We start from the raw sequence: 27111 nt of genomic DNA on the forward strand, positions 1-27111 counted from the left end.
ACCATAACTCTCACTGCCATTGCTACCATCTCTACCAGCACCACCACCACCACCACGTGATTACGACTGTTGGCATCACTACCACTGCCACTGCCTCTATCGCTGCAGCCCTCTCTATCACCTGCACCACTCGTACCACCGCCACCACCAATGCAACTTCCACTACCACCAGTACTGTCGACATCACTACCACTGCCATCAGTTTGGAAAAAGAAGGGATAAAATGAGATGGGATATGATAGCATAAGGCAGGACGGTATAGGGACATACATGATGGGATTGGGATGTTGTGTGGGACGCAAATGGATGGGATTGGATGGAGTAGGGATATGATGCGATGGGATGATATGGGGTAGCATAATATGGGTTGATATGAGATAAAGTGGAATAGATTTAGATTAGATTGGATAGGACTGGATGGGACCAGATTAAGTGAGACATGTTTAGATACGAGAGAAGAAGCTGGGATTGGACTGCATCACATGGGGTCGGATTTAAATAAAGTGGGATGGGACTAGATAAGATGGTTTTGAAAGAATTGGGATGTTCCTTGGATAGGGTCGGATTGGATGATTGGAGTGGGATATTGCCGGCGGGAGTGGCCGAGTGGTTCTAGGCGCTACAGTCTGGAGCCGAGCGACTGCTACGGTCGCAGGTTCGAATCCTGCCTCGGGCATGGGTGTGTGTGATGTCCTTATGTTAGTTAGGTTTAAGCAGTTCTAAGTTCTAGGGGACTGATGACCTCTGAAGTTAAGTCCCATAGTGCTCAGAGCCATTTGAATCATTTGAAGTGAGATATTGAGTTCGGTGCCCCATCGCCGAGGCGGCCGCTACTGGAAGTTGCTGAGGTGTGCTGAGCTGGCAGGAAGCGGCGTGTCAGGGCCGCGGAGAACTGCGCAGCTCAGAGCGCCGCGGCGCCGCCTGTCACGCAGGGCCGGGACGTGCCGGCACGCTTACGACCGCGCGTGCCGCCCCGCGCCGTGGAGTCCCGCGCTGCAGCCAAATCCGTCTGCCGGGTGCGGGAAAGCCGGCCACACACGCCGCCGCCGGCGCGGAATCTCGCACACTGCCCACGCATTGAATCGCGTCACCGACGCGTTCGTTCTCTGCTAAGGCTGCATGCCTGCCGCCTCATATTTTTTACTAGGTGTCGGTTTTACATTCGGATAATTCAAGACCTTTTCTTTTAAATTTGGTGTACATATATTAGGTCTCGAGTTCGAGTCTCGGTCTGGCACACAGTTTTAGTCTGCCAGGAAGTTTCATATCGGCGCACGCTCCGCTGCACAGTGAAAATTTCATTCTGGAGATGTTGTGTACATAGTTCCATGTAGTCAGCGCGTACACAACTTTCCCACTAGAGCGCGCCGTGCTAAGCACAACAGCGCAGGCGCAGCGCTCGTCCGTCTCCGCACTACGAGATGGCGCTGCCATAGAGACGGACCAAATTCTGCTTCCGCCGATGCGCGTATTAATATGTAACGCAGCCAATGAGGTTGCTGCTAACGTAGAACCTTTTCTCCTCGTGGATCACACTCGCGCAGTGAGACATGAATGCGCGAGGTATTATAACGAGTGTTCAGACCTCCGATTAGTCAGTCTGCATTTGTCTGCATCAGTCTGCATTTGTCTACATCAGTCTGCATTTGTCTACATCAGACTGTACAAGTCTACATTTGTCTGTACCAGTCTATAGTCAAGTTTCAGTCTGCACCTAATAAGATTACCGTATTCCTGTACATAGCCATGAAGATAAATGTATAGATACTTTTGTCAAGCATCAGAGATGTATGTCAGAATAAGATTAACCCTATCAGACCCAAAATTTTTCTGGAGGAAGAAAAATTTTTCTTAATGTGGTAGTGGTCTTAGATGATTTTTTAATGACTTTAGGAGCAAGATTTATACAAAAATATGTACCCCTTTCCAAAACGTACTTTGTTCACTTGGCTTCACTTTAAGGGCTAAAATATCTAATTATCAAATATTCTCTATTGTAATAAATAGTGAAATGATCATTCAATAATTTCCATGTAAAATAACAACAACAATATTCAATTATACACTGGAATATAGCGAACCGTGTTTTCTGGTGGTCACGAGTTGCTGCGCACTGCTACATTGACTTGCTGATATTTTTATAGTGAAGCCCAACGGCTGGCGTGATGAAATGGTTAAACATTTACAAGTGTGTAGCTCAGGTTCGCCTAGGGAAGAAATACTTTTGTTGCAGCTAACAGACTGTAAAAGTTAATGTACACAATTGTAGCCAGAGGGTCTGAAAGGGTTAACGTAGCAATACCAAAGGAACTTCAGATTGTCAATTGTAAATAGCATCCAGAACCAAGTTAAGTAATTTTTTAAGCTTGTTATTATTTTAATAAATGTGTGTGAAAATTAATCAAGTTCTGTTTAAAGTTGGTCACCGTCAATCTGCTACTCTAAGCGTACAAGTGGCATTTCTATCGTCTGGCCGAACGGCAGAAGATAAACACGCCACGATAAGACCACGAGACATACTGCTGACACTCGCCTACTTCGTTAGAGCGACAAGTCAAATAATCTGATGGTGTGGGTACCGAAGGTCTTACAGTACGCACACCACAGGAGATATGTTAGCGTTTGTTCCTTTGGAAGGATTTAGAGATAATAACAGTGAGGGGTGCCCTGTAATGAAAAGCGTAAAATTCACAGTATAGGCCCTCTTCATCATGGCGCCTAACGCGTGGGATTATGTATCTCCGATTTCGAGAAGGCACGGGTCTTGTTTCCTGCCTCCTCCCCAAAGCGTAAAACATAATTTCCTGGCGTGACAGAGTGGTCCTCCTACCCCATTCTGTATGCTACAGGGCCATTTATCGGCAATTGGGGGAATAGAGTTTTGTTTAGTTCGGGGTAAAGGGTCTATCGCGAATGAATTACAATGGGACACGGATTAAGCTGTCGTTGTGCGACAGAGAGCTGTGATATTGTAACATAGCGGTGGATGTTACCGCTGGCTGGATACACGAATACGTGTCCTTTGGGGGCACGGGAAGCCTCCACACACATTGCGGTACACAAATAACGAATCGGAAGAAACCAGAGCTGCGTAGCATGTGATAACACGTAAGCTTACATACCAAGAGCCTACGTGATCGAATGAAAGTCGTAAGGCGTCCAGAGCAACAGCAGTGTCCGCAGAGGTTTTGCAAACACCAGCAGAGACGCTAGGAAGCAGGATGAACAGAGTTTTTGTGATAAGGGTGGTGTGGGCTAGAGGCTCCTGGGAACAGCCGGGTTCGGGAGGACAGCCCGTCATCGCGGTCGAGACGCGTCATGTCGCCCTACACAGGGTGTTACAAAAAGGTACGGCCAAACATTCAGGAAAAATTCCTCACACACAAATAAAGAAAAGATGTTATGTGGACATATGCCCGGAAACGCTTAATGTCCATGTTTGAGCTTATTTTTGTTTCGTCCACTTACGCTCAATGGAGCACGTTATCATGATTTCATACGGGATACTCTACCTGTGCTGCTAGAACATGTGCCTTTATAAGTAGTACACAACACGTGGTTCATGCACTATGGAGCTCCTGCACATTTCAGTCCAAGTGTTCGTACGCTTCTCAACAACAGATTCGGTGACCGATGGATTGGTAGAGGCGGACCAATTCCTTGGCCTCCACGCTCTCCTGACCTCAACACTCTTGATTTTCATTTATGGTGGCATTTTAAAGCTCTTGTCTACGCAACCCCGGTACCAAATGTAGAGACTCTTCGTGCTCGTATTGTGGAGGGCTGTGACACAATACGCCATTCTCCAGAGCTGCATCAGCGCATCAGGGATTCCATGCGACAGAGGGTGGATGCATGTATCCTCGCAAACGGAGGACATTTTGAACATTTCCTGTAACAAAGTGTTTGAAGTCACGCTGGTACGTTCTGTTGCTGTGTGTTTCCATTCCATGATTAATGTGATTTGAAGAGAAGTAATAACATGGAAAGTAAGCGTTTCCGGACACATGTCCACATAACATATTTTCTTTCTTTGTGTGTGAGGAATGTTTCCTGAAAGTTTGGCCGTACCTTTTTGTAACACCCTGTATAAACCGGCCTGAGGGACTTCGTCTTAGACTTCGCCTTCGACGCCGTCTCCGTGGTGGTCTGCACCCGGGGCGTTATTTAGATGCTCGCGGCACCTAGTAGCTCAGGGTATTGACGTCTCTCTGTTTTCTCAGAGTATCAGTTTTATTCTCAGCACCTCGTAAGCTAGGAGGACATCATAGAACTTCCTTTATATCGAGTTCCCTGGCCTGAAACCTTTCCAACTTGCAGCCCTAGCTAAGAGTTGGAAGAGCCCACTCTGCTTCTGGAATCTTAGCATCAAGCTCCCTCGTACTTCATCCACTCACAGGAATTCGCAGACGCTACAGGTAATACATTCCCTAATCCTTCTAAATGGATAGTGGTCTGGGCATAGTAGACCTGCTCGAATTCAACGGATTTCCGCATTATGCTGCTCGAATTGGACTGATTTCCACGTGATGGCCGATGTTTTGCAACACGTGGTACAGAAGTTCTGTAATGAAAAGAAAGAAAACCTAAATGGTAATCTCTTGGAGCGGTTTGGAGCTCGCGAAATGGAGGAGTCGCCAGGTTCCGTAATCTGGATTGAACTGGTACGCCGTGGCCTCTATAGAGTGGCATTGGTGTTTTACGGCGATTACCATTTCAGAAGTCAGGAGTCAGAGATCCTTTTTGACTAACGAGGCTATTTTACCAGTTCGGAGAACCTACACAGCACTGGAGCGTGAGCGGGCGTGAAGTTCTGCTTAGGCATATTCCTGGTCTCCTGGCCGACTGCTACCGTTTAGTGACCGTCGTCTTGTTCAGCGTTACGAACAGGTTTCAGTCATCTTCTCTATAAATAAAATAAAATAAAATTAAAGTAAAAAAAGGCTAAAAATACACACAACACAGACAATAACTCTAATCATAAAATTTCGGATGAATCTAAACGCAAGTTCCCAGATATAAATTTTCACTCTGCAGCAGAGTGTGCGCTGATATGAAACTTCATGGCAGATTAAAACTGTGAGCCGGACCGAGACCCGAACTCGGGACGTGCTTGAGTACCTCAGGTGGTAGAGCACTTGCCAGCGAAAGACAGAGATTCCGAGTTCGAGACTAGGTCCAGCACGCAGTTTTAACCTGCCAGGAAGTTTCATGTAAACGCAAATTATTTGTCTTCATTCTCACCAAGTCCACTTCGTTCATTAAACAACACTCCAGTTAGCCAGTAGATCCACGTCTTCTCGACAGCCAGTTCCTACAGGATCCGTATACGCTGCGTAAACAACACCACCCGTCTCTAAAACTGTCAACTGATTACGCCGGTTCCCACGCCAATGCACGGGAACGCACTTACTAAGACTGGGGCTGAACACTTGACCTAACTGAAACTCCCACAGAGATATATTTCTGCAGAGCCTATAGCTCTCGATGGGATATGCGGCTTTTTCGCAGGGGGTTTGGAAACAGACATACCTAGCATAGTCGGAGGTCTGAATTAGGGTGGGTTCTGACAGTTTCGTTGTTAGTCGGCGAAGTCAACGAATGTGAAACGAAACATCCTCGTTCTAGCTTAGCCCGAGAGTGGGGGTTGGGATGGATTGTTACAGTTTCCATGTAAGTTGGCGAGGCCAACGATTGTGAAAGCAAGAAAGTACCTCAGGTGTCTTGTGCTCCGCAGAAGACACTAGTGTCACACTGCAAAACTCACACGAACTCCGAACACCTTCTAAGATTTCCTCACATAGAGAACTACTTCATTGATCACTAATTACAGACTTCAGAAATGCACGCCGCAGCACCACCTCGCACACAAAGGACTCAAAACTTGCTGCTGAATCCCCGAGTTCCCAGGCTCCACACCAGTCAGCCTCAAAAGCAAAACGCAGGTACTTCGACTGGCCATTTTCTGCTAACATCCGTAGTACTGGTGTAAGTAACTGCCGCCTGCCGAAAATTTCAGACGTTTGTCCCGTAGGGTATTAGGAAACACCAGCCATCCTGTGGCGGTGTCTCGCCTTGGAAAGCATTTGGGTCCATTCCTACCATTTAGCTTCGCCAGGCTGGAGACTAGCCTCCCTCCCGTAGAAAACGGAAAATGGCTATTGCCGTTCACAATATCTGCTGGCGCTAGCCGAAGGGTACGTCCCGGAAATGATGCGTTACACATGGAGGTAAGTTACAGTGATCCCACCTTATACGGAGACGTACTAATCGTCTTACTTCACACGCACAATCCACTAGCGGAACAGAAAATGAGGAAGTGAAGCTGGTAGATGAACCATCTTCCGCCACGCACCGCAAGATGCTTTATGTTTTATAGCTATAGACGCTGACAAACGGACGTGCAGCACCTCTTTATTTGATTAATCCATTGTCGTCCCTAAACGGCATTTTTGGTATTGGGTGTGAAAATGGTAACTGGCGTTTCCGAAAATCTACCTTAATAACAATGCAGCCATGTCAGACAAACGCAGCGAACCTGATATTCACGTAACACTATCGTACTCAGACCTTGTGTACGAAAATCGAGAAACAAGACTAAAGCTGTCATCTTTTTTTCCAGTTTTCTTCCCCATCTGAGAATTGCTGTTCGAGCCATTCGGCATAGTATGAATAACTCCTGTTCTTCCCACGTCTCACCCACAAAATACGAAATATATTCATCATTTGCATTTTACTTTTTGTCGTGGTCTTGATACTGATTCAGCTTATGCTGTACCAGGTGATGGGAAGGTGCACTAAATAGAAAATCATACAGCCAGCCAAATGACAGCACGTTTTCCTCATCTTTCGCATTGTTTTAGTACGTAATTAAATGTAACAAATGGTACTCTAATATGATGGGCTTCTCATTCATTATTGAGAACCTCATGTACAGTGTCTTACGAGCTTGTTGCGTCCCACATGAGAGCCACAGTCTTTGAGCAGTGGCTCTATTGCAAATGCCTAGCGCGGTGGAATAGAAGCATAATTGTTCTTCGTGCGAGTCTTGTACTTTCTTTTCTTCCGAAACCTTTCGCCAAATCAAGTTTCTCCGGAAAGGAACAACATTAATAACAATAGTAATCATTCTGGTGCATCTGCGGTTAGATATAATACACTAACGGGAAAATAATCGCAGCACCAAGAAGGTTCGATACTAACGGCTGCGCGGGGTAGCCGTTCGGTCTTAGGCGTCTTGCCACGGTCCGCGCGGCTCCCCAGTCGGAGGTTCGAGTCCTCACTCGGGCAGGGGGGTGTGTGTGTCGTCCTTAGCGTAAGTTAGTTTAAGTTATGTTAAGTAGTGTGTAAGCTGAGGGACCGATGACCTCAGCAGTTTCGTCCCGTAAGTCCTTACCACAAATTTCCAAATGTTAATACTAACGGAAGCTGGTAGGCGTGTTTCTACATCTGAAAAATAATGTCTATTCAGATTTCGCGCAATTCGTAAGAGAGTGGAGCCATATGCGCCACTGAGGATGCAAATCACGTGTGCTTTAAATACACACTATAACGGTTGTGACCGTTAATTGCCTTTGAGATAGGGCGTGACGAGTTAACATCTCAATGAGTTTGGACGAGGTCGTGTAATAGGGATACGAGGACCTAGATGTTCTACAGTATATGTGTGCTTTGTAAGTCAGATCTGGAGGCTGGAGAGATCGAAGAAGACTTTCGAACTATTCTTTCCACCAACCTGTAGTCTTCTAAAGTCGTGTCCCCAGCGCAGAAGACAGCTCGTCTGTCGTGGGGTCTTCTGTGGCGGAGGCTGCTACTCTGTTAACTGGAACCTGTGACTGTGCATTTTATGGGATGCCACTAGCCCAGGTTAGTATCTGTATCTATGGAGGGCAAGATCTGTAGTACTGACAACGATGGTAGGCAACACTTCTCATGAATGTATCCTGTTTCGGTATTATTTAAATATCCACACATTTTACACTGTCTTTTACAACACTCGACGTAACTTTCTTTATTGTACGATAACATTTCTATCCACTTCCGATACAAAGTACGACATTTCGGCCCGAAACAGAGGTGTACGTCCGGCTCTGAAAAACGCCCGAAACAGAGCTACGCGTCCGTCCCTCTAGAGTAGTGATGGGGAGCTCGTGAATGAGTCGTTCAAATGAACGCGTCACACCAGTGAAGTGTGAACTAACCACTCAATTTCAATGAACTGGTACTTCAAACTCTCCACAGATAGCACACTCCACACTTTTTTTTCTAGTTCGTTCACTCACTCTCTTCCCCTCTCCCTCTCCCACTACATTGGCGCTACGTCACTCATTCTCCCTTCACTTCAGTCCTCCCTCTACTGCCTGTCGACGAATCGCGCGGTGAAATACACTGACAACAACAGTTGCACTTTGCTTTCCCATCACCTAAATCAGCGAAGAAACCCCAAATTTCACTACTTCTACGCGATCGCGAGTTGCTAGCCATTGTATAAGCGTGAATAGACACAAAAATTGCTTTCCGAATAAAATAAAGAGGGATTTTACCTGCAATCGTACCAATGACTACAGGTGACAGTTTACGTTTTGAATTTAGAGGGTTATTATTCTCAACAAAAATAAAATCTACAGGAAAACTTCTGAATAATTACTTAACGTAGGTATATAGACTTTGTGACAGTGGTAAACATACTCATTCTATTTTGGATTAAATTTTAAAAGGAACATAAAATTGGACTGAATTTCGTTAGTAGCCCTAGTTTTCAGTCCATAAATACAACAAATAAGATTTCACTTGGCAGATGAAGACTCTTTTTGGCGCTTCATGAGAAAATGTCGAGCAAGGTTAAACGTAATACCTTCTTTATATGTGACAGGCTTCTCTATTTATCTTTCCTTTGTCCCCTTCGACCATGCTGTATTTAAGTTAACTCAGACGCTGTAAGACGCAAAACGTTGCGTGGACGTTACTTCATAGTTCGGCGATCTGTTGGTAAAATTATGAAGTATTACGAAGCTTTATTGTACGAGCGAGGCGAAGCGAGCGTAGCCGCGGCTGAGCGGCGAACTGGACAACTTCGCCAGGCTTCCGTACTTCATGAATGAACTACTTCATTTGAACACTTTACGGCAAAGAGTGAAATGAATGAAGTACTTCACGGGAATGAACGAGTTCGACCCATCTCTACTCTAGAACAACCGAAACAGAATGACTAGCGCAGACGAAGCACTTCGTCTCCCAGGTGCCCCAAAGCGACCCGAAGGTGTGCGAAGCACTTCGGCTGCAGTATCGTTAGTCTTATGCTTCTCAAAACTAGTGAAATTTAATAAACAAAAACGATAGACTCGTAAGGTAACAGATTGTCGCACTAAAAACTGGGTTAAATACAATGAAATGTATATAAATAATTAATTAATAAGAGAAGTTAGGCGTTTCGGTGGTTAGCACCCGAATGTACCGGCCAATGAGAAGCCAGTTCACTACAATTCGCGGACTCTCCCACGGGACTGGTACATAACGTACCATCTGTCACTTGTAACTCACACCACTTTTGTACCATATGGCACTTCGCGTGTATCAAGCTACATCAAGGCGAGCTTCTAGCAAATTAAAATACTGCCACAGCAGCAATTTGAGCAGCAGTGGGCACCACACTGACACAACGACCTGCTACAAATCGCTTACTTCAAGGACAGCTCCGTGCTAGGCGCCCTGTATAGCGTCCATTCCACTGATCCCAAACCACCCCCATTGTGTCAACCGAAGGCTAATTGAAGGACAGGGTTGAGATCTGCTGTGCTTTCTGATGAAAGGTCTTTGTACCTCGGTGCCAATGACGGCCGTTGTGTTAGTTTGAAAACGGCCATTTGTGGGCCTGCGACCAACATGTCTGCATGCTACACGCACTTCACCTACACCTGGAGTTACGGTCTGGGGTGCGATTTTGTATTACAGCAGGAGTACCCTAGTACCTATCCTACATACTATGGCTGCAAATCTATACGTCAGTTTGGTGATTCGACCTGCTGGACTGTCATTTGTGAACAGCATTCCGGGGGCTGTTTTCCAAGAGGATAACGCTCGCCCGCATATCGCTGTTGTAACCCAGCTTGCTATACAGAGTGTCGACATGTTGCCTTGGCCTGCTCCATCATCCCATGTGTCTCCAGTGGAACACATTTGGACATCATCTGACGACAACTCCAGTCAACTCCAACCAAGTGCAGCAGGGATGGAAATCCACAAACTGACATTCCGCATTTGTACGACGCAATGCGTGCACGTTTGCATGCTTGGATCCAGCATTCTGGCGGATACGCCGGTTGTTAATGTTCCACATTCCGTATTCGCTATGGCTTATGTTATGATTACGTTAAGCTGTGATCTTGACATGTTAATCACTTAAATATGTTAGCTTGCCAAATGTATTCTCGAAATTTCATTACCATCTACTAATTATTTTTTTGGTCCAGAATGAGTTTTCACTCTGCAGGGGAGTGTGCGCTGATATGAAGCTTGCTAGAAGATTAAAACTGTGTGACGGACCGAGACTCGAACTCCGGACCTTTGTCATCTTTGCAGGAGAGCTTCTGTAAAGTTTGGAAGGTAGGAGGCGAGATACTGGCAGAAGTAAAGCTGTGAAGACGGGGCATGAGTCGTGCTTGGGTAGCTCAGTTGGTGGAACACGTGCCCGCGAAAGGCAAAGGTCCCGAGTTCGAGGCTCGGTCCGGCACAGAGTTTTAATCTGCCAGGAAGTTTCATATTTTTTTGGTGTTGCGATTTCTTTGCCGTCAGTGTATTTAATTATTTATCGCCACATTAGTGCGCGTATCGCAGTGTAGTCATACTGGGCTGTGCACTACCCTCTCAAAAGTATCTAAAATTGGGCAGTAGATGTGACGAGACGTGTGCCACCGATATAAAATGAAGCGTGGAATTTCATGTTGCCAGTGGAGAACCAGCAAGAGCGGAAACAGTCGTTATGGAGAGTTCAGTGACTTCCAGCGTGGATTAGTTCTCATTCAAAGTCACCTCCGTAACAGATTCATCAAGGACGTTTCAAACCTTGTAAAACTGCCCAAGTCTACTATAGGTGGTGTGAGCATGAAGTGGAAATGCCAAGAAACATCCACCGCTAAACCAACACCATGTAGATCTGTTCTGTCTGTCAGGGACTGTTACGCATTGTGGAAGGTGGCTGTGCAAAATAGGATGATATCACTCGTGGGTTCCAAAGTACCGCCAGTAATCCAGCTAACACTCTCAGTGTGGTTAGAGAGTTAAAAAGCATGGGGTACAATGGTAGGGCGGCGCGGGATTAGCGAGCGGTCTGAGGCGCTGCAGTCATGTACTGTGCGGCTGATCCCGGCGGAGGTTCGAGTCCTCTCTCGGACATGGGTGTGTGTGTTTGTCCTTAGGATAGTTTAGGTTAAGTAGTGTGTAAGCTAAGGGACTGATGACCTTAGCAGTTAAGTCCTGTAAGATTTCGCACATATTTTTTACAATGATGGGCAACGCCTCATACGCCACACATTTCTGTAGTAATGCTTAGCGACGCTTGAGGTGATATAAAGTGCGATGCTACTGGACAGTCGATGACTGGATACGAGTGATTTGGTGGATGAATCATGCCATACCCAATGGCTGTCCGCCGGAAGTGTTAGGGTTTCGATTTACTTAATGCCTGGAGAAAGTTTCCTGCTGTCATGTGTAGTGCCAACATTGAAATACAGAGGACGTGTTGGTACGGAATGTCGGTGTTTATTTTGCTCTGGTTGAACTTCTTTCCTTTTATTGTATTTCAGACAACGCTAACAGCAGGAGGATGTGAACACATTTCACACCACACACAGTGGAGGAGGTGTTAGGGGACGATGATTGTGTCAGCGGGATAACGCACCCTGTCATGAAGCTGCAGCCGTGAGGCAATGGTTTGTGCACAGTAACTTTCCCGAAAAATCTGACCCGTCCCAAGTCCCGGCGTGAACCCAGCTGAACACCTGCCAGATGAGTCAGAACGTCTATTTCGCTCCATCCCCAGTGTCCAACACTGGACTCGCATTCGGGAGGACGACGGTTCAATCCCGTCTCCGGGCATCCTGATTTAGGTTTTCCGTGATTTCCCTAAATCGCTTCAGGCAAATGCCGGGATGGTTCCTTTGAAAGGGCACGGCCGATTTCCTTCCCCATCCTTCCCTAACCCGAGCTTGCGCTCCGTCTCTAATGACCTCGTTGTCGACGGGACGTTAAACACTAATCTCCTCCTCCTCCTCCCAGTGTCCAAAACGGCATCCTTCCCTCGTTTCGTCTCTTGAAGAAGCGTCATCGAAAGTGTTTCCAGCAGAGTTCAAGCCATCTCAAAGGTAACGGGTGGACACACCCGGTATCAATGCTCACAAATACGTGAGCACATACTTTTGAACAGATAGTGTACATGCTTCGAATTATGGACATTGTATTTGCGATACGTGCATGAATATAGCGATAAATAAATGTCCGTTTCATCGAGGCTCCTTATTATACTTCCATTACAACTCATTGTGTCTATACCACAATGAATACTGGTGTTATTATTATTAATATCACTGTTTTCATTTCTTCTTTTCCATCTAAAGAAAGATGATTCGTTGAAGTGATAGCAGTGTTTGGTAGAGAATTATAAAATAAATGAGTTGGCGAGACTCGAACACAGAACGGTCACCTATAGTGTAAAGCCCTTAGTCAGCTGCGACAACACCGCTGCCTGAAGGATGGCGCTCTCCTGTGGCATTCAGGAGGCTCTCAACACTTTGAATCACTATATCACGAAAAGGATTGAGGAGTGCATCGTAGTGGAGCAGAATTTTTTATATCTAAGTACGAGGGCTGTCCAGAAAGTAAGTTACGATTAATCGCGAAATGAAAATCACAGTGAAAATCAGAAATGTTTCATTTGTAACAGTTAGCTACACCTTTCAGCTACTTCTCTACGTATTCGCCGTTCTGACTGAGTCATTCGTCGTAGCGTCGTACCAACTTTCCAATACCCTGATCATAGAAGGGAGCCGCCAGTGCTTTCCGCCAATTCTCTACGCTGGCCTACAGCTCGTTGTCTGTGCCAAAATGTTGTCTTCATAGCCAGCGGTTCGTTTGAGCAGAGATGAAACTCAGTGGGAGACAATTACGGGCTGTATTGTGGGTAACCAAACATTTCCAATTGAAACGGTGCAGGAACAATTTCATTGCCCCTGCAGAATGAGGCTGACAATTGTTTTGAAGAAGAAACCGCACGACAGTTATGTAATCTTGGTTGCATAGCTTCAGGGGAAAATTCTCACCAGGCCCTCGTACTCGGCGGGAGACACTATTTTCTATGACATCTTTACGCGCTCACTAAGAGCTCAGGAATGAAAAGAGCGACATAATTCTACCTAGAGTTATACTAGAGACACTGCCCAACACATCTTTGCAAAGCTTTATCGGATTTTCATAGTCATTTCCATTTCGCGACCGATCGTAACTTACTTTCTGGACAGCCCTCGTATATAGTGCGACACTGTGAAAGATGAGCAATATCGGTGACGCGCTTCCCTCGCGAGCACGCCTGGAATGTTGGGGGATGCAGTAGCATTGAGGTCTCCGAACGGACAGCGAAAGTTCTGCAGGTGGCGGTACTGCCAGGGGCTCACTGCTTCCGTGCCGAAAGGTTTAACGCGTATCCCTGTACGTGTGCGGTACTCTCTTGGTATATTCCATAGAAAGATCCTCGGTACCATGTTCCAACCGCACTTCTATAGGCCCCCTATGTGATTGTCACACCGAGGACGCACACATAATTTTCGGCTACCGAGGCGACAACAGAGTTACAGCAGTGCTTGGTGCTTAGAGGACAGCAACTTCCTACCAGTTTGAAATTACTACTCACAACACACGATATATCAATGTATAGACATACATATTTTTAGCAGTTCACCACTTCATGACTAATTGTTCCGTGTAAAGCAACGTAAATAATCTATGGAAGTATTGTGTGTGTGTGTGTGTGTGTGTGTGTGTGTGTGTGTGTGTGTGTGTCTGTGTGTGTGGGCGTGTATATCTGATGAATGTGATGTGATTTACCTTTTAAATTTAACATATTTAATCTGTAACATATTTAACTTTTACGCATAATATATTGGATCCTGATTGGATAACGTCGTAAGGCAACAAAAAATTGTCAGTAACATTGTAGGCTTCTACTGCGATAATTTATACCAGCTATCTGGATGAATTCTCCTACATTGAAATAAGAGAACGCTTGCTTTGCTGAAGTAAAATATTTGTCTGTAAATTAGTGCTACACATAGGAACGAAATATCAGAAGTATCGGTGCTTGAAGAAAAATATCGAGACTAATGTATATACGCTGAAGAGCCAAAGAAACTGGCACACCTGCCTAATACCGTGTCGGGTCATCGTGAGCACGCAAAAGTGGTGCAACACGACGTGGCATGGACTCGACTAACATCTGAAGTAGTGGTGCAGGGAACTGACACCGTGAATCCTGCAGGAATGTCCATAAATCCATAATAGTACGAGGGTGTGGAGATCTCTTCTGAACAGCACGTTGCAAGGCTTCCCTGATATGTTAAAAAATGTTCATGTCTGGGGAGTTTGGTGGCCAGCGGAAGTGTTTAACCTCAGAAGAGCAATTCTGAACGTATGAGGTGTCGCGTTGTCCTGCTGGAATTGCCCAAGACCGTCGGAATGGTTCAAATGGCTCTGAGCACTATGGGACTCAACTGCTGTAGTCATCAGTCCCCTAGAACTTAGAACTACTTAAACCTAACTAACCTAAGGACATCACACACATCCATGCCCGAGGCAGGATTCGAACCTGCGACCGTAGCAGTCGCGCGGTTCCGGACTGCGCGCCTAGAACCGCGAGACCACCGCGGCCGGCACCGTCGGAATGCACAATGGACATGAATGGATGCAGGTTATCAGACACGATACTTACGTACATGTCACCTGTCAGAGTCGTGTCTAGACGTATCAGGGGTCCCAATCACTCCAAGTACACAAGCTCCACACCCATTACAGAGCCTCCACCAGCTTGAACAGTCGCCTGCTGACACGCAAGGTCCATGGATTCATGGGGTTTTCTCCACACCCGTTCACATTCATCCGCGCGATACAATTTGAAACGAGGCTCGTCCGATCAGGCAACTGGTTTCCAGTCATCAACATCCAGTGTTGGTGTTGACGGGCCCAGGCGAGGCATAAAGCTTTTTGTCGTGCAGTCATGAAGGGTACACGAGGGGCCTTCGCTCCGAAAGCCGATACCGATGATGTTTCGTTGAATGGTTCGCACGCTGACACTTGTTGACGGCCCAGCATTGATATCTGCAGCAATTTGCGGAAGGGTTGCACTTCTGTCACGTTCAACGATTCTCTTCAGTCGTCGTTGGTCCCATTCTAGCAGAATCTTTATCCGGCCCAAGCGATGTCGGAGATTTGATGTTTTACCGGATTCCTGTTATTCACGCTACACACGTGAAATAGTCGTACGGGAAAATCCCCACTTCTTCGCTTCCTCGGAAATGCTGTATCCCATCTTTCGTGCGCCGACTATAACACCACGTTTAAATACACTTAAATCTAGATAACCTGTCATTGTATCAGCAGTAACCGATCTAACAACTGCGCCAGACACTTGTTGTCATATATAGGAGGTGCCGATGGCAGCGGCGTATTCTACCTGTTTACATATCTCTGAATACGCATGCCTATACCAGTGTCTTTGACGTTTGACTGTATTTTGCACTTTGATATATTGACAGTAACGATTTATTCCCCTTGTGTATTCTACACCAAAGGGTAAAAGGGGGACATTTGGCTTTGATTCTTTTCAAATGGCCATGTCAAACCCTAATACACAAAAACACTGTTAATTTACATTTATTCGTTCACATAGTCGTGGAAAAAAAATAAGTTCGTCACGAAGTTAGGTTTATTTAACTACCTGCTACAGGTAGGTTGAGTACAGAAAGTTGTAGGAAATCACTCGTGTCGTTCCTCATTGGCTAAACACGAACAGGAACGCTTTGCAGTTTTTGAATCACAACCGGTCTTTATTTTTTACTCTAGAGTTTTCCTTAAAATATTAAATTCTCTAGAACCTTTTCTTCTTGAATAACTACCATATTTTACTTTATTAATAGCAAGTTGAAAGCTTTTTCTCTAGATTTGGATTTTGTAGAATCATTATTGGAAACGAACTTACTTGGCATCTATAAAAAAAGGATTCCCATCAAAACTAAAACTGCTAAAAATTTACAGGGTGGCTAACTATCTTATAGATCGTATGGCCACATTTCCCAATCGGCAGGGGGAGATGGCCATAGCGCGTCATCAAACATGTTGGACAAGAACGCAAAGAGAAACATAACATGCAGATAGACCTATACAGCCCTCAAATATAAGTTTCCGTAACTGCTCTACAGTCTTAACTTACGGAAAAACAGAAAAGTGTTGATAAGCTATATAATATTACGGTGTATGAGAAACTGAAGTCACGAAAAATACTTACTTTTACCTAAAATTACGAGTCAACGAAAGCGTCAGCATGTCACTCGCGACAAATACTCACCATCAACTGACCGACAGCGTTGTGAAAGGGACAGTTGGAGAACCACGGCCGTTGGTCATTTCCCCCGTATGGCTGTCTAGTCCTATTTTACCCTACAACGGTTTGCGGTTTTGTCAGACATTGGCAGTAGCATTTTTGTATCTAGGTCTTAGTCTCTGCCTGAGGCTGACTGCTAAGGAGCTGGAAACTACCGCATAAGGGATGAAGTAGCCACATTTAAAGCGTTGCACAAGACAATTAGTAGCACAAACGTACAGTGATGAGCCAAAACTTTGTGAGTACCACCCACAGTGGACCTGAACTTTACCTGGTGAGGTTGCAAGACGTGACGTGACGTGATAGGGATTGTATATCAGTGGAACAGAGACGAATGGGCAATAATTCTAATAACGATAATGGCCACAAATGAGGAAATCAACTGACACAAGCGACTTTGACATACGGCAGATTGTAATGGCACGTAGAGTGGAAACATTTTTTTACTGGTAGGTTCGAATAACACGCAAGAATTAAGGAGATGCTTCGGGAACTGAAATGGGAATCCCAGGAAGGTAGGCTACTTTCTTTCGAGGAACATTGGTAAAAAAAATTAGAGACCCGGCATTTGTAGCTGAATACAAAACGATACTCTTTCCGCCAACAAACGTTTCACGTAAAGATCGCAAAGACAAGATTCTAAAATTAACGGTTCGTGCAGAGGCACATAGAAAGTCGTATTTATCTCGCCGTACTTGCGAGTGGAAGATTAAATAAAATGGATAGTGTGGTACAGGGTACCCTCTGTCGTACACTGTACGGTAGATTGCGGAGGATATTTTTAGATGTAGGTGTAGACGTATCCATTATACTCATAGTCCACAAAAATACGTACGACGCACCTATTATTTAGTAAAGCCGTGAGGGGGAGTCGTGCTTGGATGGCTCAGCCGGTAGAGTAATTGCTCGCAAAAAGCAAAGGTCCCAGGTTCCAGTCCCATCCCGGCACAGTTTTAATCTGTCAGGAAGTTACAGTTCAACGCAAGTTCCGCTATAGAATGAAAATTCATTCTGGGGACTCTCAGATATCCGCGAGGAAGGGGCCAGGCTGCGTGAAGCAAGAACGTTCTTTCCGACAGGGGGCTGAACACACCCCGTGGGACATCGCAGCCAACAACGCCATACGACATTTACCGTTTTACTACGACAAATACTACAAAGAAATCATATATACCACTGGCCATCGAAACAACAACACAACGAAAGCGGCATGTAAGAAATGTCAAAGTGCATGACGTGAACTATGCTCTTGGGTATGTAAATGATCAGCATTATTTGTGATAAGGAGAAACGCATATCAATAGATGGAATTGAACAGTGAGGGAAATCTCGTTTCATGATAATCAGAAGTCTCAATACGTGTCAGGATACGACGTCTGCAATGCAACTGTAGAATCTCTGCGTGCAGCAGAGCCATACTAGGTGGGATGCGGGACCTCATTATCTCCGTGCGACTAGCATCCGAGAGGACTGAATTTGGTCACTCTGCGGTGTAAACTGAACAACTACGTTTTGAATCTTGAGTCAGGAAGTGTACATCGTGGTGACAAGTATCCCCACGGTGACTGCGACTACGTCTGGAGCCCCAGGAAGTTCAGCATGGTTGCCGTTTTTGCGGTTTCCCTGAACGCGATGTCAGAGAGAGGCGGAAAGACACTAGTATTTTCAACGACAACACTGGATACGGGAAGAGTAGAACGTCGCCTTATCAGACGAGTCCAGATTCTGCTAACAGCAACATGATGGACGTGCCCATACGTGGTGGTCGCGAAGATAACTAACCTTGCCAGAGTGCATTCGTTATCGTCACACGGTACCGGCGCATAGCCTGATGGCATGGGTTACCTGTGCGAGCACGTTTCATCATAGCCGTCAATTTGGACAGCAGGCGATACATTTTGACGTGTTAGGGACGGTCCCTATCTTCGGTCTTCGAGGTCTCCCTGACATTACCTTTCAAAAAGTTAACGCACTACTCGTGTAAGGAGCGTAAACATTGGACGATTGAACAGTGGAAACCCGTTGTGTGGAGTGACGAATCATGGTAAATTTTGTGGCGGCGTTCGTAGCGACAAGCAATTCGCTGTAGAAACGGCTTACGAAGTCACCGCCACACTTTTAATAGCGGGCCGACCGGTCCGCTGGAACAGTGAACAGAAAGATGAAAACCCAAACACTCTGATTAAATAAAAGTCGGTACTTATCGTTATTAACGAAGATACAGCAACACAGTAGTGAACTCTGTGTCTGCAGAAATCTGTCTAGTTCGAGTCGGAGCGGCTAGGTCAGCGTCGGCTGACGACAAACAACAACTCTGCTGCGATGAACACACGACTGACTAGCAAGTACACAATTCGGTGGCGAGTATACAACTGAGCGGCGAATACAGAACTGTCCTAGCGCTCGCGACTCCAGCGCTTAAGAAGCCAGAAGCCAGCGGTGGCGCGCGCAGACTTGCGGCGATTTCCTGTCTCACTGGCGCTGCTTATGCGGACGGCGTCCGGACTTTGATGCTGCCAACCTTTTGGCAGCGGGCTCGGGTGGCATTACTGGCTAGGATACAACAGTAAAAAATATGGCTATCCGATGGCAGGGTGTGGTTATGGCGAATGCCGGTGAACGTCATCTGCCAGCGTGTGTAGCGCCAACACAAAAATTCGGAGGCGGAGTTGTTATGGTGTGGTCGTGTTTTTTTTTTTGGGGGGGGGGGGGGAGGGGGTTAGAGACTTCCACCTCTTGTTGTTTCGCGTAGTACTGTCACACCTCAGGCCTACACTGGTGTGTTAAGTACCTTATTGCTTCCCACTGTTGAAGAGCAATTCGGGGATGGCGATTGCATCTTTCAACACAATCGAGCACCTGTTCATAATGCACGGCCTGTGGCGGAGTGGCTGGACGAAATGACATCCCTGTAATGGACTGGCCTGCGCAGAGTCGTGACCTGAAGCGTGTAGAACACCTTTGGGATGTTTTGGAAGGCCGACTTCGTGCCAGCCCTCACCGACCGACATCGATACCTCTCCTCATTGTAGCAGACTGTGAAGAATGGGCTGCCATTTCCGAGGAAACTTTCCAGCAACTGAGTGAACGTATGCCTGCGAGAGTGGAAGCTGTCATCAAGGTTAAGGGTGGGCCAACACCATATTGAATTCCAGCATTACTGATGGAGGGCGCCACGAACTTGTAAGTCATTTTCAGCCAGGTGTCCGGGTAGTTTTGATGACATAGTGTACATAGAACCAAAATAGTTATTGAAATAGACAAATAAAAAAGGCTAGTCCCCGTAACCTTCGCTACTTTTCTCGAAAAGTAGTAAGTGGTTGAATACTACATAAAAATTACCAGTATTCTCCTACTGATTCTAATATTTAGCAGTTCTGCTGAAAAATCATGTGGTAATCGAGGATCATACCACTATTTGGTCTTTACGAATATTCAAGGCTAAAGGGTGAAAACTGAGGGTGGAGAACGCTATTTTTATTTTTAATTTGTCCTCTTTCCAGGAGAACACATAGGTACATGCTTATTATGTACATACAGGTAACACATCAGCTACTTACTTTTATTGTAAATAATGAATAAATTCCAGAATGAGATTTTCATTCTGCAGCGGAGTGTGCGCTGATACGAAACTTCCTGGCAAATTAAAACTGTGTGCCGGACAGAGACTCGAAGAGCTTGTGTGAAGCTTTTAAGGTAGGAGGCTAGGTACTGGCAGAATTGAAGCTGTCAGGACGCGTTGTGAGTCGTGCTTGGGTAGCCCAGATGGTAGAGCACTTGCCCGCCAAAGGCAAAGTTCCCGAGTTCGAGTCTCGGTCCAGCACACAGTTTTAATCTGCCAGGAAGTTTCAATGAATAAACTGCCAAGTTTTTAATTTTCTCCTTATATGGTGCGCAAGTTTGTTGTGGCTCCTCCCATTCTTAATCTTTTAAAGCCGAGGGAGTTCGCAACACTTCGCTAAATACTTCCAGAATAGGAATGATGCCATTCTGCAATGGAACTAACGTCCGACGACAACGGCGAGAAATTACCATACAGAGCAGATAGGGAGGTCTTCCATACCGCATGTACATGCGTATCGTCCAATAGGCAACGCAACGTCGTACTAGGGACACTATAGTATCAGCAGTGCTGTACCAGATTTTACGCCATGTGTTCGGTGCTCGTTCCTGTCGACACTGTTGTTAAAATGACACTGATAGCTTTTCCCATTTTCTACAATAACTCGATATTTCTAAGCAATAGAAATCTTACGAATGGAATTAGCTTACTGTTTTTTTTTTTTTTTAAAGTTATTATAGAACCAAAAGTTTTAAGCTGTTACTATGGCTGGTTGATATTTCGTGTTTTTTTACTCGGCTATTAGTGATATCGAGAAACGAATTACAAACAATCCTGTTGGCAGAACATCCGCAACTTAGCATTATAGGAGAGGTTGAAAATACCGGTTCAGTTGTAAATTACTTTAATTTCACACTCCCTATTCTGCCCTCATAGGCAGCACACCACGCCTGGTACAAAAAAAAAAAAAAAAAAAAACTTAGAACTATTTAAACCTAACTAACCTAAGGACATTACACACATCCGTGCCCGAGGCAGGATTCGTACCTGCGATCGTAGCGGTCTCGCGGTTGCAGACTGCAGCCCATAGAACCGCACGGCCACTTCGGCCGGCGCGCCTAGTACACGTGGTGGCCAGGGACCACAGCACAGCTACGACACCAGAGGATGGGCTTACAACAGACCGAAACCGGTCGTGTAAAAATAATTTACAACTGAAGCGGTATTTTCAACCTCTGCGAAAAAACAATTGTTATAACGGAGACCAAACGAATACCGAGAAACAGCGCCCGTTCACAATTAAAATAAAGGGTATCGGTATTATCTCGTGTGGCTTTTTTTCCATCCCTACCTCGAGAGAGTGGTGCTGGAACGGATAGCACGCTCTGCAGCTGTCTCATCCACTGGAAGGTATGGTTACGAGTTGATGAACTCGGGTTTAGCAGCGTGACATAACATACCCGCATATGTAAACCAACCTCAGGTGCATACTCTGCTTGTCCTACTTACAGCCGCTGTTGTGTACTAACAAGGGAATCTCCCCATCGCAACCCCCTCCGATTTAGTTATAAGTTGGAACAGTGGATAGGCCTGGAAATACTGAACACAGATCAGTCGAGAAAACAAGAAGAAGTTGTGTGGAACTATGAAAAAAATAAGCAAAATATACAAACTGAGTAGTCCATGAGCAACATAGGCAAATCAAGGAGAGCGTGAGCTCAGGAGCGCCGTGGTCCCGTGGTTAGCGTGAGCAGCTGCGGAACGCGAGGTCCTTGGTTCAAGTCTTCCCTCGAGTGAAAAGTTTAATTTCTTTATTTTCGCAAAGTTATGATCTGTCCCTTCGTTGACGTCTCTGTTTACTGTAATAAGTTTAGTGTCTGTTTTTTGCGACCGCACCGCAAAACCGTGCGATTAGTAGACGAAAGGGCGTGCCTCTCCAATGGGAACCGAAAACATTTGATCACAAGGTCATAGGTCAACCGATTCCACCACAGGAAAACACGTCTGATATATTCTGTACGACACTGGTGACGGCATGTGCGTCACATGGCAGGAATATGTTGTCGACGCACCTAACTTGTACACTTGGCGAATGGGTAAAAAGATTCTTCTACCTTGCCCGATTTAGGTTTTCTTGTGGATGTGATAATCACTCCCAAAAAAGTGATCGCATGAGACGGACGGACGGACGGACGGGCAGATAATAATTGTCTGAAAATAAAAAAATTAAACTGTTCACTCAAGGGAAGACTTGAACCAAGGACCTCCCGTTCCGCAGCTGCTCACGCTGACCACGGACCACGGCGCTCCTGAACTCACACTATCCTTGATGTTGCCTATCTTGCGCATGGACTACTCAGTTTGTATATTTTGCTTATTTTTTTCATAGTTCCACACAACTTCTTCCTGTTTTCTCTATTGATGTGTGTTCAGTTTTTCCAGGCCTATCCACTGTGCCAGCTTATAACTAAATCTGAGGGGGGTGCGATGGGGAGGTTCCCCTGTAAGTTTCGCACCATTTATACTCCCAAATAACATACATCTTCGATCTTGTATTTTTACCAATATGCCTTACACAGAGAGCAAGTCTGGTAACGTTCCTGGTCGTGTAATTTTGTGGAGTAGCAGAGTAGCTGCGAGCTGTTTTCTCCACGGCCTGTCGGTTCGTCTGCCGGCTCACGGTGGCTGTCAGTCGGCGTGCACGACTAGGCAGGCGCGGCCGAGCAGGCGTCGCCCGCCGACTGAGCGTCGGCGCTAATGGCGCCATTAGCAGTCCCGGGGCGACCGCGAGGGCTTGCGACAGGTTTAGGCGTCGCTGGCTGCGCGCGCCCCAGTTGTTGGGCAGGTGTCAGGCCGGGCGGTCCGTGGCCGGCGTCCAAACTGCGCCTAATCGCCTCTGCCCCACCCCGCCCTGCCGACCGCTCCACTCCACTTCTCCAGGGCGTCACTGCCGACTCTGATGCGACCTCCACCCGCTCTGCGCTTATTATCGTTGCCCATTCTACACTTCTGGCTATTAAAATTGCTACACCAAGAAGAAATGCAGATGATAAACGGGTATTCATTGGACAAATAAACTAGAACTGACATGTGATTACATTTTCATGCAGTTTGGGTGCATAGATACTGAGAAATCAGTACCCAGAACAACCACCTCTGGCCTTCATAACGGCCTTGACAAGCCTGGGCATTGAGTCAAACAGAGCTTGGATGGCGTGTACAGTTACAGCTGCCCATGCAGCTTCAACACGATACCACAGCTCATCAAGAGTACTGACTGGCGTATTGTGGCGAGCCAGTTGCTCGGCCACCATTGACCAGACGATTTCAATTGGTGAGTGATCTGGAGAATGTGCTGGCCAGAACAGCAGTCGAACATTTTCGGTATCCAGAATGGCTCGTACAGGACCTGCAACATGCGGTCGAGCATTATCCTGCTGAAATGTAGCGTTTCACAGGGATCGAATAAAGGGTAGCGCCACGGGTCGTAACACATCTGAAATATAGCGTCCACTGCTCAAAGTGCCGTCAATGCGAACAAGAGGTGACCGACACGTGTAACCAATGGCACCCCATCCCATCACGCCGAGTGATACGCCAGTATGGCGATGACGAATACACGCTTCCAATGTGCGTTCACCGCGATGTCGCCAAACACGTATGCTACCATCATGATGGTGTAAAGAGAACCTGGATTCATCCGAAAAAATGACGCTTTGGCATTCGTGCACCCAGATTCGTCGTGCACCCAGGCGCTCCTGTCTGTGATGCAGCGTCAAGAGTAACCGTAGCCACGGTCTCCGAACTGATAGTCCATGCTGCTGCAAACGTCGTCGAACTGTTCGCGCAGATGGTGGGTGTCGTGTACACGCCCCCATCTGTTGACTCAGGGATCCAGATGTGGCTGCACGATCCGTTACAGCCATGCGGATAAGATGCCTGTCATCTCGACTGCTAGTGATACGAGGCCGTTGGGATCCAGCAGGGCGTTCCGTATTACCCTCCGGAACCCACCGATTCCATGTTCTGCTAACAGTCATTAGATCTCGACCAACGCGAGTAGCAATGTCGCGATACGATAAACCGCAATCGCGATGGGCTACAATCCGACCTTTATGAAAGGCGGAAACGTGATGGTACGCATTTCTGCTCCTTACACGAGGCATCTCAATAACGTTTTACCAGGCAACGCCGGTCAACTGCTGTTTGTGTATGAGAAATCGGTTGGAAACTTTCCTCATGTCAACAGGTTGTAGGTGTCGCCACCGGCGCCAACCATGTGTGAATGCTCTGAAAAGGTAATCATTGAGTATCACAGCATCTTCTTCGTGTCTGTTAAATTTCTCGTCTGTAGCACGTCATCTTCTTGGTGTAGCAATTTTAATGGCCAGTAGTGTATCACCCTGTCTCCAAACAAGGATTTGTGGTATACCAGCGTGCGATTGCTCTTATCCCTTCAAGAATTACGCTGACGGAAATGAGTAACAAGTAACCTCCTATATGTGTCAAACAAGCACACTGGCCATTCCCCGCACTGTGGCAAGTGGTGATAGGATGTCATCAGCGTGAACCTCCCTTCACCTCCCCTGAGCCACGTCCCTTTCTTGTAAATAGACCAGTCAAAAGGCTAAGCCAAAAGGCAGTTCATGCGCTCTCCCAATTACACCCCAGTAAACAGTGAGGTGTCAAAAGTGATGGGATAACGATATGGACATATACAGATAGCGGTAGTAACTCACACACAAGGCATAAGTGCATTATAGGAGTTGTCCAGAATGAGATTTTCACTCTGCAGCGGAGTGTGCGCTGATATGAAACTTCTTGGCAGAGTAAAACTGTGTGCCGCACCTAGACTCGAACTCGGGACCTTTGCCTTTCGCAGGCAAGTGCTCTACCAACTCAGCTACCCAAGCACGACCCACGTCCTCACAGCTTTACTTCTGCCAGTTTTATAGGAGTTGTCGTTTGTGCTCAGGTGATTCATGTCAAATAGTTTCAAACTTGATTATGGCCCTAAGTCGAGAATTAACAGACGCTCAGCGTGCAGTGGTAGAGGGAGCTAGACGCATGGGACTTTCGAAATTTTCGAAATGCAGTCATTCGAAAATCGTTAGGGAATTCAGTATTCCAAGATCCACAGTGCCGAGAGTACCACATTTTTTGGCATTACCTCTCACCACGTACAACGCAGTTGCCGACGACCTTCAGTTAACGACAGAGGCGTTTGCATAAACATGTCAGTCCTAACAGACAAGCAACATTGCGTGAAATAACTGCAGAATCAATGTGGGATGTACGACTAACGCATCCGGTAGAACAGTCCGATGAAATTTGGGCTTAATGGACAGTGGCAGCCGACGACCGGAGCGAGTGCCTTTGCTAACAGCACGACATCGCCCGCAGCACCTCTGCTGGTCTCGTGGTCATATCTGTTGGACCCAGACGGCCGTAAAACGTTGGCCTGGTCAGATGAGTCGCGATTTTAGTTGGTAAGAGCTGATGGCAGGGTTTGAATGTGGCGTAGAGCTTACGAAGCCGTGGTCCCACATTGTCCACAAGGCACTGTGCCAGCCGGTGGTGGCTTCATAATGGTGTGGGCTGTGTTCACGTGGAGTGGACTGAGTCCTCGCCGGCCGGGTTGGCCGAGCGGTTCTAGGCGCTACAGTCTGGAACCACGCGACCGCTACTGTCGCAGGTTCGAATCCTGCCTCAGGCAGGGATGTGTGTGATGTCCTTACGTTAGTTAGTTTTAAGTAATTCTAAGTCTAGGGGACTGATGACCTCAGATATTAAGTCCCATAGTGCTTAGACCCATTTGACTGGGTCCTCGTGTCGAACTGAATCGATCATTGAATGGACATCGTTGTGTTCGACTACTTGGAAACCATTTGCAGGCATGGACAGTGGATGACAGTGTGCCACATCGCTGGGCGACCAGTCTGAAGAACATCCTGAAAAATTCGAGCGAATGATTTGGCCAACTGTATCACCACACACAAATCGCATCGAAAATTTATGGGACATAATAGAGAGGTCAGTTCGTGCACAACACTTTCGCAATTATGGACAGCTATAGAGACAGAATGCTAAGTGTATCTGCAGTGGCATCCAACGACTTGCTGCTACACTGTGGCGTGATATTACGAAGCATCTTGTAACTTCTGTCTCTTCAGTGTATTACCGGCCATAAAAGCAAAGCAGCGAAACACCATGTACGCAAGAGCAGTCGTCAGCCAGCGTTTGCAGCAGCCGCACAACTCCGTCAGCAGGAAACACACACACATAAGTGCGGCAAATAGCTTAACTGTCTAACCCAATAAATGGTTCAAATGGCTCTGAGCACTATGGGACTTAACATATGAGGCCATCAGTCCTCGAGAACTACTTAAACTTAACTAACCCAAGGACATCACACACATCCATGCCCGAGGCACGATTTGAATCTCCGACTGTAAAGGTCGCGCGGTTCCAGACAGAAGCGCCTAGAACCGCTCGGCCACAGCGGCCAGCCACACACACACACACACACACACACACACACACACACACACACACACACACAGAGAGAGAGAGAGAGAGAGAGAGAGAGAGAGAGAGAGAGAGAGAGAGAGAGAGTTTTGTAAGCATTTGCAGAACGAACACAGATTTTTCAGCATTCATAGCAACATGACAAATGTTAACCATGGAGGACCATTCCGTAATTTATCCAACTTTGTGTTTGTGGAAATGTTCGTCTACAAGGGGTATAGCACATAGAACGTATCCCCATCGTCTATATCAGTATGTTTAAATCCCCGAATAAACACTTTTAATTTTTATGGCACGCAAGCAGTCAGCCTCGGAAAGTCTTCTTCAGGAATAGAGGACCCACACATTTCACAAAGCGATTGCTGTCTCACCTGTAAAC

The sequence above is a fragment of the Schistocerca piceifrons genome, chromosome 10 (genome assembly GCF_021461385.2).
Source record: "Schistocerca piceifrons isolate TAMUIC-IGC-003096 chromosome 10, iqSchPice1.1, whole genome shotgun sequence".
In the NCBI taxonomy this organism is placed as follows: Eukaryota; Metazoa; Arthropoda; class Insecta; order Orthoptera; family Acrididae; genus Schistocerca; species Schistocerca piceifrons.